At 42.7% G+C, this 11710-nt stretch overlaps 1 long non-coding RNA gene across 1 annotated transcript; it reads right to left on the bottom strand.

The window, feature by feature from the left end:
- Positions 1-722: 722 nt before the first annotated feature.
- LOC116557460 lies at positions 723-9027 on the bottom strand. The gene is made up of 2 exons (XR_004271530.1): positions 8861-9027; positions 723-5741 (listed from the first exon to the last, which is right to left on the bottom strand). It is a non-coding gene; the product is annotated as an uncharacterized LOC116557460 (long non-coding RNA).
- Between the last annotated feature and the right edge of the window lie 2683 nt (positions 9028-11710).

The raw sequence follows: 11710 nt of genomic DNA, 5'->3' as shown, positions 1-11710 counted from the left end.
CTAAGACTAAAATCATTTCCCTACGAGGAATAAAGAGTTTTACAGAACTTCTGGATGGATATGTCTTGGAGGGGAACAAGTCGATTACTCTCACACCCTCACTGTGCTCCAGTGGGAGAAACAGAAGCCCTTATTTGCTTCGTTTTATAACAACTTTACTATATTTGAGAATATATGGCAAAGTAAACGCCCTTATAACCTAGCTTATTATTACACCGATTTGGATAAACTACAAGTCAAATCATGTCGGTTGAAACATAACTGCCACCCAGAGGAGAAGCCTGATATAACTCAGTTGATAGCCTATAAAACCCACGTTAGTCCCGTCTGTCAACACCAGAATTATAAAGGTGTTTCACTAACCCTCCTCGGTGGAAAACACCAACTCCTCCAGCAATGTTGTCTTCACATTTTGTGACTTGCCTCTCCCTGGGTCCTGGGACACACAATGTGATCACAGGAGCCGACGACCTCCTTGCGGCTATAATGAGGGGCACCTCCAGCACCACACTCCTTCAGAAACTGAGCATTGCTGAAACATATTTACAGACCAATCACCCTTGCTCACCACATTTTGCCAAAACACTCCTTGGACTTTTGTTCTACTCAGTCTGGGTTCAGAGCTAAAGCCATTACCAAGACTTTCAGAAATCTCATGAGCAGGCAAATAGAAAGGCACAGCTCCCAACCAAGCAGATGTTGAGGAAACGTACACTGGATTGAAATGCACAAGGAATGCAGAATCTGGTTTTATTTTTTGGTTCACAGATAAAAAGGTTTTGAATTTTCCCATTATGGATGTTTAATTATAATTATCAAAGAAGAATTATCAAGGTGAAGATACTACAGATATAACATATATGTATTTTTAAGGTAATGTTTAGTTTTTAGTTTAACAGCCTAAAACTTTAGCACACTCAACCCTCTCACATAAGTCCCCATAAATGAGACACGAGACATGAATTTCACATAATCCCAAAGTAAGTGGAAAACAATTTTTTTTTTTTTTTTTTTTGCTAGAAAGGACATCAGTAGGACATTTACTGAAATTCAAACAAGGTCTGTAAGTTAAATAATAATACTATTGTAATGTTAATTTTTTGGATTTGATAACTGCACTGTGGTTGTATGAATGAATTTAGGAAATGTGTACTGATGTATTTAGGGATAAAGGGGTAGAATGTGTACAGTGTACTCCCAAACCATTCAGAAAATAACACACACATGCACACAGGCACACATACCCAGATAATGATAAAGCAAACACAGCAAATTGAAAGAAGCTGATGAAACATGTACAGGAACTTTTTGCAGTATTTTTGAAATTTTTATGTGGATTTGAAATTATTTCAAAATAAAAAGGTTTTTTTTAAGGCTTCCCATTAGTGCTACAGAGTTACTGTTGTTTATTTCAAATAACAGCCTAATATAGAGTGTATCTGTAAGTTCCTTTGTTTGCTTCCCCACTTCAATCTAAAAGGAATTTTATATAGGTCTTTTTTCTAGATAGGTCCTACTTTAGATATCACTTAGAACCCTTAATCTTGAAGAAAAACAGAGCAGGGGAGCTAGAGACAAGACTGGCAAGACACGAGTTGCTACCAGTTAAAAGAATGCCTGAGGAAGGATTCCAGAAGCAGAAGACCTGGATTCTCCAGGTATGAAGAGTTCAACTGTGGGATATTGACCTCTGTGGGCCTCAGTTTTGTCATCTTTAAAATGAAGGGCACAGAGGCAAGGCAACGGTGAGGACTGATGTGGCATGTTTTGTGTTGTGGAGTATTCTGTTCGTGGTGTCTGGTCGAAGCTCTGCCACCTCCTCGGACCTCAAGTTTACTTGTCTGGAGCAATGGTCTGGTGCCCCATGGCATATGGTAGAAGCCAAGGTTAGCCCCATGTTTTTGGAGCATCTGTGAAAGCCCACTGGAACAGGCTCTACTTGGGCAGCTGGAGGGACCTTCTTCATCCCCTTAAGACAAGCCTTGGCTTCTCTACCTTTCTTTGGTAATGGAAATATCCCAACCACACTCCTTCCTGCTAATCAAATCCCATTTACATTGAAGGCCTGCTGACATTCATTAGCCCAAACCTGCTTTTCAGAGATTTCCACTCACTTTGAGCTAAACATGTGGGCCCCAGTCCTGAGATGAAATGAAGATTTCGCTTTCTTCTTTATCTTTGAACCAGAAACAGCAATCTGCTGCCATTGGAAATTGATGCATATGAGTACAAAGTGTCTGTTCCCTGCGTCTTTCAAACAAAACAGTGGCCCAGGCTCCACACCAGCATGCACAAGCACGCATGTGCTCACACGCACACACATTCTCAGCCCATAAAAGTCAACCATACTGCTGAATATCTAAAGCCCACCACTCAGCCAACACCATCTCCTTCCTGGAACTTTCGAGGATGCGGACAACATCCTGTCATGGAGCATGTGTGTAGCTTGAACTGGCGATAAATTGAGGCGCTAATCCTGATGCACGACAGCACCTGCAGTAACAGAGAAGAACGTCTCAGCAGACGACACATATATAAATCACATTTATTTTCATAGCACATTTAAATAACGTTTTGGCCCTGGGGATTTTCCACCAAGTAATGAAGCATCACCCAATGAGAGTCTGCAACGTTGCTCCATTCTGCAATGTCCCCTCACAGCAGAGGAATAAAACCTGTGATTTATATGGATGTCAAGGGGTGGCGTAGGGGGCTTCCTTTCCTTTGCACAAGACATTGCTATGCATCCAGATTAAAGATGAGATTTATCTGCAAAATAAACAAAGAACAGTCCCCCACCCCTTTTCTCCCTTAATCACACCAGATGAGACATCAAGCACACACAGAGGCATGCACCCACTTGGCAGCACACACCCACCCCTCCACACGCACACACACGCAACAAGGACAGGCTTGTTGTGAGACAGGAGGAAGAACAATCTTGATAAAAGACGATGCCCTGATGAAGGTTTGTTTTATCAGCATCTCCTTGCAGGAGGCTCCCAGCTCCATCCCGAGGCTCCCGGCTCCATCCCAAGGCTCCTGGCTCCATCCCAATCCTAAGCCATCTTCCTATTGGGGTCTTCAGTCTATGTCAGTGTGGATGCCAGCCTTGGGTGCCCAAGGCCCACCACACACATGGTGGACAGAAATCAAATCTCACCCACACACTGCGAGGTGGGAGTGTAATTCCAATTCACCTGCCATTTTCTGTCTTGTTATTTTGAGGAGAAAGATGACCACATTCTAATAAGATTTTTCCCTTGGATGGTAGTGGATGGGTGGGTGCCACAGCTCCCTTAGGATGAATTGCAAATCGTGCTGTTGAAACCATCAGGAGTTCTTGTGGAATCTTTCCTTTCTTTCTTTCTCTTGTTCTTTTTTCTTTTTCTTTTTTCCCTTCCCTCCCTGTACCTCCCTTGTTCTCCCACCACTCCCTCCCTCCTTTTTTTTTTCCCTTCCCACCTTCTCTTTCTTCCTTCTTATCAGTTGTTTATTCTCTAGAGCTCACCAGGACTCCACACACATCCTAACTCGAGACCCCTGTCTACTTTGCTCAGTGTGGGCTGCTCTGACAGAGAAATATGCAACCTACATCTCAGTGGAGTATTGCCTTGTTAAAACACAGTTCATCATTCATGGGGCAAGATATCTACAGTTCAATCTGTGATTGCCAAAATATTTCAACTCCATCCAGGGAACACTGAAACAAGAAAAATAACTCATATTGTTATGGTGTTTTACAGTTGGCAAAATCTGTCCCTGTCCTGTATATTATCACAGTGGGTCTTCACGGAAACCTGTGCCATGGTAGTGGGGTCATAGCATGCTTTTAGATGCAGCCCTCACATTTGGAGAAATCACAGCTGCTTTAAGGACCAAAGGTACAGCACTTGACTTTTTTGCCTCAGGTTCACATGTTTCATGATCACTGGCAAAACAGAAAGCAGAATATCTCATGCTTTCATATGGAAAACCACTCCTTGGCTAGCCGAGAATGTGGAATGGATGGCAGGTGACAGCGTTGAAGGCAGGAATACTAGACAGCGAGTTTCATTTGAATTAACATGGAGTCAAGGTCAGGCTCCCTGGATAACACCTGGATGTTTCTAAGTGAGGGTCATTTCCTGGAAAAACAGCCTGAGATTTACTGATGTACAGTCTGTCTTCAAGCCAAAGGGTGAAGTTTCCATTTGCTCAAATCTGACTCAAAGTACATTTTCATATTTTGATCCAGGTCACAAGTATACAGTAAAGAAATGCCAGCCCAGATTTCCCCTTATACTTTACAAGTTTCACATCAAAGGAAGTCCCAAGCAATCACATATGTCTGGATGTAAATATATCTTTGCTTCTCCTTTTAACTTCTCAAATTTGTTGAGATAATTGCCCCCAAATTAATGTTTTGTTTTATTTTTTTTTTAAAAAAAAAGCAATCAGAAAAAGCAGCATTACTTAGCAAGACTAATTGATGACTATTGAAGAGGGTCAGCCTGCCCCTAAAAATAGGGTGACCACCCACCTGTCACAGTTAGCCTGTGGCAGCTCTGGCATATGCTATTGTCCTGGCTTAACTAATAATAGTCTGCCTTTCACTCTCATGATTGTCCCAGTTTTCGTGCTGAATTAGATACTCACCCTACCTAAGAACTTTAGGAAAATCCAGTTGAAATAAGTCTTGTTCGTTTAAAGTCTTGAAGACAACCTAAAATGAAACTACAGAAGTAAGAAAGGAAGAAATGTTGCAGTTGGGTCCATGGTTTAGCCCTATAAGACTGGGCAAGATTGTATCTGTTTTGTTCATGTAATTCTAATTTTGAACCAATAATGTGGGATGGCACTAATTTTATTAGAACCATTAGTCTGCAATAAAGTACATACACAGAATAATGTGTTGAGTCATGAGGCCCAGATACGGATTAACTTCAAGTGCTCATATGGGAGGCAAGAGGAAGGCCCATTACTTCCCATCTCATCTCCTGTCGGTGTGGGTGGCAGGCAGGTGGAGGGGAATGGATCTGTGCTGCAGCATGTGACTGGCGAACTGCAAGTAAATGGGGCTGCCCCCTAAACAGATCCCAGATACTGTGAAGGCCAGGCCCAGGGGATGGGCAAGCAATGGACACAGCACTTTCTGCCTGGACCACGTGTAACACACACAGGGGGGCTTACCATCCTCCCCTTCACATGGAGAAGCTTTGGCTTTAGGGGAAGGAATGGTGGTGTTTTCCAGTGATTGGGGTTTGGTCTTTCCTGGCAAGCAGGGTTGGGCCTTTTCGCTCCTGGTACCATCTGATTCCCTGTTTAGGGGATTTTTGTTTACCCTTATCATAAGTATCTCAGTGCAGATGCAGAACCAGCATCTTCCAATCATCAAGTCAGAGAGTCCAGAGTGTGCCATCTCAACCTGGCCAGCTCCACTGTGACCTCCATGCCTCGGCTCAGGCCCCAGGCACTGCAGGAAGCCTCCTCTGGCAGTTTCCCACCCCTTTGTCTTTACCCTTCACCTTGGGCTCTCCCCACAATAAGCACACAGGGAGCTGAAGGTGAATCCTCATATCCTGCTGGTGACATGCCTACTGTAGCCCTTGGCACCTTCCATGGCAGGTGTTTACTCCCCTCTCTTCCCTTCTAGGGCCTTAGCTTCTTGAGGTCAGCAATGATGTTCTTCTCTGGACTTCCCCAGCCAGCCCAGTACTTGGCTCTTGTCTGTTGAATGTATGGGCAGCATGAGAGCCCACCTGAAAACACAAATAAGTAGTATAATAAGAGGTGCAGTATATTTGTTAAGCACTTAGTACGTATATTTGTATATATATTTTGCAATCCAATTTTTATTTTTATTTTATTTATTTATTTTTGAGATAGGGTCTCTCTCTGTCACCCAGGCTGGAGTGCCGTGGTGTGATCACAGCTCACTGCAGCCTTAACCTCCCAGGCTTCAGCAATCCTCCTAACTTAGCCTCCTGAGTAGGTGGGACTACAGGCATGCACCATCATGCCCAGATAATTTTTAAACTTTTTGTAGAGATGAGGTCTCACTATGTCACCCAGGCTGGTCTTCAACTCCTGGTCTCAAGCAATCCTTCTGCCTTGGCCTCCCAAAGTGCTAGGATTTCAGGCATGAGCCACCATACCTGGCCAATCCATTTTTTTTTTAATTGTAGTAAAAAACACATGGCATAAAATATACCATCTTAACTGTTTTTAGGTGTACAGTTGATTAGTGCTAAGTATATTCCCATTGTTGAGCATTCAATCTCTAGAACTTTTTCATCTTGTACAACTCAATGGCATGGTATATTCTAAGTGTTTTGGAAGCATTATTTCATTTAAATCTTATAGTACTAGAGGTAGGGATAATTATTTTTCCCATTTTGAGACAAGAAGTTAAGCAAGGTCGTGCAGTTAATGATTGGTAGAGATGGATTTGAAACGCAAACATCTTCATTAAGTTCTACCTAGCAGTTGTACGCTAAGTAAAATTTCTGCAAACTTGCAGATTTATAGAATTATAGGGTTTTGTTTCACCTTCTGCCCAATTTTTATTTTAAAGGTAGTCTTTAAATTTTTACTGGAAAACAACATTTTAAAAATCCATGCCTCTTTATGAAGTTCGTGATAAGAAAAATGAGACAGATTTACTGTCAGACAGCTGCTGCCAATGACTCATAAAATTTTAGCAAAGAAAGACACCAGAGAAGATTGAACCCAACCCAGTGATTTTACAGGTATGGAAACTCTGGTTCAGAGTCAGGGCAGAAGTTAAGGAACTGTCAAGTTCAGAACATACAACTCTTTCTACTTCCTGATGCAAGCTGGAAGACATTTTGATTTGAATGCTTATGATATTTTTCTTTCCAGTTAATATGTATGCTGATAGCATTTTAAATTAAATGTGCTTTTGGCTGGGCACGGAGGCTCATGCCTATAATCCCAGCACTTTGTGGGGCCAAGGAGGGAGGATCACTTGAGCTCAGGAGTTCAAGACTAGCCTGGGCAACATGATGAAACAAACAAACAAAAAAAAGGTAAAAATTGGCCAGGCATCACAGTATATGCTTATAGTCCCCAGCTCCTAGGGAGGCTGAGATAGGAGAATCTTTTGAGCCCAGGAGGTGAAGGTTATAGTAAGCTGAGATCATGCCACTTTATGCCAGCCTGAGTGACACCACAAGATCCTGTCTCAAAAAAATAAAATGAAATAATAAATTAAATGTGCTTTAGTCTATTTGTATTCAGGGTCTCTGCTTCCAGTCCCATGCAGCCAGGGGCCCTCCAACCCATCTCTCCATCTGTTTTCCTGTCTCTCTCCCTTAGATCAGCGGCTCCTATGCTTTACCCTCCAGCCCCTTCTTACAGCAGATATTCTGTAGTGCCTCTTTTTTCTTCCCAGAAATGAAAATAAGATAATCTACCTAAGCACACAATTTCAACAATGACAACAAAATCAATACAATGCCCTATCTGTAACTGAAAGGGAAAACTAAAGTAATTTGTGATAAAAAAAAAAATATATACATATTTCAACAAGTAAATGTTCCAGGTGACTACCAGAAGGCATACAGCCACGGTCAGCACTTGCCCCCTGCGTGGAACCCCACGGGTGCTGCAGGGGCCCCGCAGTGTGGTCCCACAGAGCATGCTGTGCAGGTGACTCAGATACCACGGATGACATTCATCCCATACAGAAGAAAAACTCTTAAACCCTGAACACAATGAAGTACAATCTTCTCTTGATTTGCATGGTGGAAAATTCAGAGCCAAAAACTAAGCATTTATATATTTATGTGAACATAAAATAAAACATGTAAACGCACACATATGTGCCTTTCTGTTTAATTATAAAACAGACTCAGGAACTAGGCTTAGATAATTATAACCAGGGTCCTTGCTTGTCAGTGACTGTCCAGTGGGACATCGGACAGCCGTGCAGGAGGCAGGACCGCCTTTGGCCATGAGAGTACAATGTGGAGAGGAGCACAGTGACGTGACTCCAGGCGTTACTCTTAGGGATTCTGGGATCTCCAGCAACACTGGCCTCTGTCCACAGAATAGCTTCATTGCCTACTCCATTTTGTGATGACCAAAGCGTCAGCCCTAATTTCCAAAACACCATAAGGTTGATACCCACACCCCTCTGAGAAGTTCTGCCTGTGCCCAGCTCCTTCGGAGCACAGACCTCTCTGTATCTACAGCCCTGAGGCAGCCCTCTGCCTGCAGGCGGTGGGCCCTCAACCCATGCTGATGAGTGTGGGGAGGAAGGAACAAACAAACTACAGGAAGACTTCCTACATAGAATTAAATGACACCAAACATTACTCCTAAAACCCTCCAGAGACCAGGATTTTAGTCCCAGCACCCAACACGAGGTTGGCCTAGGAATGAAGTCAACTCATTCAGTCTCTCATTGTTTTCATATTTGTATAAAAATGAATATTTTAATATTTATATATAAAGAAGAATGAATTAATTTACTTCCAAAAAGTACATAAACACATACACACACATATATATTCAAACAATGCTAAAACCTGAAAATAGCACATAGTATTAACTAATTAGTTACATACAACTGTATATAACTGTGGGTTGTCTTGTTTCGTCCTCAGAAGGACTCTGCCAACAAAGCAACTCGTCTCTATTTTGCAGATGAGCCAATGGAGGAGTTGGTGATGAAGCTGGAACTCTAATCCAGGTCTTTCTGACTCCGAGGCCAGTTCTCTCAACCACTACTCTATCCGCCCACCTGACTAGAATGAGGACACTAATGCCCCTAATTCAACTGTACATTTCAAAACAAGTTTTCAGACCCAGAATCACAGTGTTATGGGAAATACTGAATGAAGGGCTCCCTTACCATTTTTTAGTTTTGTCGTCACTAAAGCAAGATGATGTTGGCAGAGCTGTCCCTAGCCATTCTCCTTGTCCTTCATTTGATGGCTACTTTCTAGCACCTTCCATGCACATGAACCGTGGTGAAAGGTTCACATGGCTATCAGCAGGTCACAGTCCTGCCCTTGTGAAGCTGACAGGCTAGAAGGAGGAGCAGACATTAATTATATAATCATATAAAAATATACATAACCAGACACTATAAGATGGTTTTGTGTTGCCATGAGATTATATGCAGGGGGAGCTTTCATGATGTGAATCATTTTCCCTTTAATAAAAGTCAAGTTGCAGTGTGCCAGCCCCTCTGCCAATCATATCCTATACACCTTCTCCAATCCTGGAAGGTGATATTGTCATGCCCAGTTCACCAGGGAAAACACTGAGGCTTCAAGAGGTCAGGAAACCTGCCTCAGGTTGGCAGTGGCCAAGCCGGGGTTTCAGGGAGGTCTTGCCAAGCACCAAAGCTCCACTCTCTTCTCTGCTCTACACTCCTGCCTGCAAAGGTCTCCATAAATGTTGGTGACTATTGTCACAAAGCTAGGAGAATTTGAGACATGCACTGTCCTTCCACTGAAAATCTGTGATCAACCTCAGCTGGCCTCCTTCCAGCCCATGCTCTGTGGGCTACTGGGCTGCACGTGTCTCTCTCTGGCCTAAATCCCGAAGAGTACTCCAGGCTCTTGTTACAAAACTGCTCGGCTTAGCATAGCATGCTGAGGACCTCTGTAGGTTGACCTCTCCTCCCCTCCACATCCCTGCTCCAAAGCAGCGCTCTGCTGGCCTCACCTGTGTCTGTGATGTCCCACCCCTCTTGCTCACCTGGATGACTCCTATCTTCCAAAGTCATGTCCTCCAGGGAGGCCTCCCCTGAATCCTCCAACCTCACAGGATTCTTCTTGCATGCTGTCCTTCCAGCACAGCCTGCATCCCCTGGACTGAAAATAGCAGGTGTTGCGAGCGTCTCCCCCTCCTGGGCCTGGAGCTTCTGAGGGTCAGGGATTCCACCCAGGCCAGGCCTAAGCCCAGTCTGTGGTGCTTGGAGCCACCCATTAAATACCTACAAATTGAATTAATAAAATTCTCAGTGATTGCCTTTTACTATTTTCACTTGCCAAATATGTATAATTTGACTTTCCTTTCCTCAAAATATGAATATCCTTATGAAATAAATAGCAATGCTTTTTGTAAATAAAAATATTCTCTTTTGGAATATTTTAATTTTATTCATAATCTTTATTCTATCTCATAGTCTAGCTCTGCGTGTCTTTTATTTAACTGAATGGGTATCAAAAAAATTAAAGAATGGTTCAATTATTAAATGTGATAATTTCTGAATTTAAAGACTGTTCTGTAACTGATTTGCAAAGAACATCTTAATGGACAAAAAAAACTGCATAATAAATACGACTTCTGGAAAAAAAGGCAATAAAAAAAGCCTTTTTGGAAGTAAAAGTCTTCTTTTCAAGATAACAATTGGTTTCAATTTTTAAATCTTATACCAAGGTTAACATACAAATTATTTTGACTTTGTGCTGGTAACCCATTTGAAAAAGGCCCTGAAAAAAAAGGAATCTCAGCTTCTTGCATCCCCTACTCCCTCTCCAGATAAGCCAGGGCCCCAGAGTCCCGGACTCATAAATAAATCAAGATGATGCTAATGACTAGAGCTGGGCTCAACGACAGACTTTGACAATTCCATGCAAAAGACACCAGAGGGCACTACAGGACCACATTTTGTAATTTCAGGCGCCATTTTACCCTTGGATTTGAACAATAATTTCTTGAAAAAACTGTTAACCTTCTGAGCTCCGGATACGGATTTATTTATTGCTTTCAGTATCTTATCACCACTAAGCTTAACTAGCTGGGCTTGAAAGGTTATTTTAAAGGACAATGCCCTAAAAAGACACAATTGGACTTCCTTTTTATTTTACCTTCCTGTAGAATGTCAGCATGTGTGCGTGTGTGTGTGTTTGTGTATGTGTGTGTGTGAGCGTGTGTGTGTATGTGTGTGTGTGTGTGTGTGTGTGTGTGTGTGTGTGTGTGTTATTAGCAAATTTTTAATTTTATGAGTGAAGAAGCCATTCAGGGAATCCAAAAACTAAAATGAAAGATTTCACCACCTCCCCACCTCATAAAAGTCGTGATGTTTCAGGCCAAAAAATTTCTTTCATTGTTATTACTTGTGTAACTGTCCTCATTCATCTATTATTTCAATCAGCAAATATTTATCGAAGCCCTTAATGTGCCAATACTCATGTGCCAGGCCCTGGGCACACCACTATACCTGAGCCACATCTCACCCTGCAGGGTTGCACCCATGATGAGAAAGCAGTTCTCTTTACTCCCGTGAGCCAGATTTAGACTTAGAGCATCAACATCCGTCAGTGAAAAGTGATTCTTCAGCTTAAATTATTTCTCTTTTCACTGCCCTTCAGAATTTTTTATTTTTATTTTTTCAGAAGAAAACAGTTGTAAGGCCGGTTGCCTCGCTGGGGGCTCGGACACACCCATCCCTCTCCACACCTGAAATTACGTCACCAAAATCTGCGCTCAGCATGAAGCTTCACCACGCCCACCCCTGCACTGAACACTAAACTCTGCACTCGGCACCTAGCCAGCCGTTGGAAAACCCTGCCAAAATTTAAAAGAAGCCCTGCCAAAACCTGCCCAATAGTGCATTGCCCCTTCCAGCCCGCTCACTGGAAATCCCGCCTACCAACCTATAGCAGCTTGCAACGTCCACATCCTGTTTCTCCACAGCCAACCAGAGCGCTTCGCTCCCTATATAACTCCCATGCCTGAGAGAAGTCAG

This window comes from Sapajus apella, unplaced genomic scaffold (assembly GCF_009761245.1).
Source record: "Sapajus apella isolate SASKATOON/1434 unplaced genomic scaffold, GSC_monkey_1.0 scaffold19, whole genome shotgun sequence".
Taxonomy (NCBI): Eukaryota; Metazoa; Chordata; class Mammalia; order Primates; family Cebidae; genus Sapajus; species Sapajus apella.
Note: the sequence above shows the minus strand (reverse complement) of the source record. Positions and strands in the feature narration are given on the sequence as shown.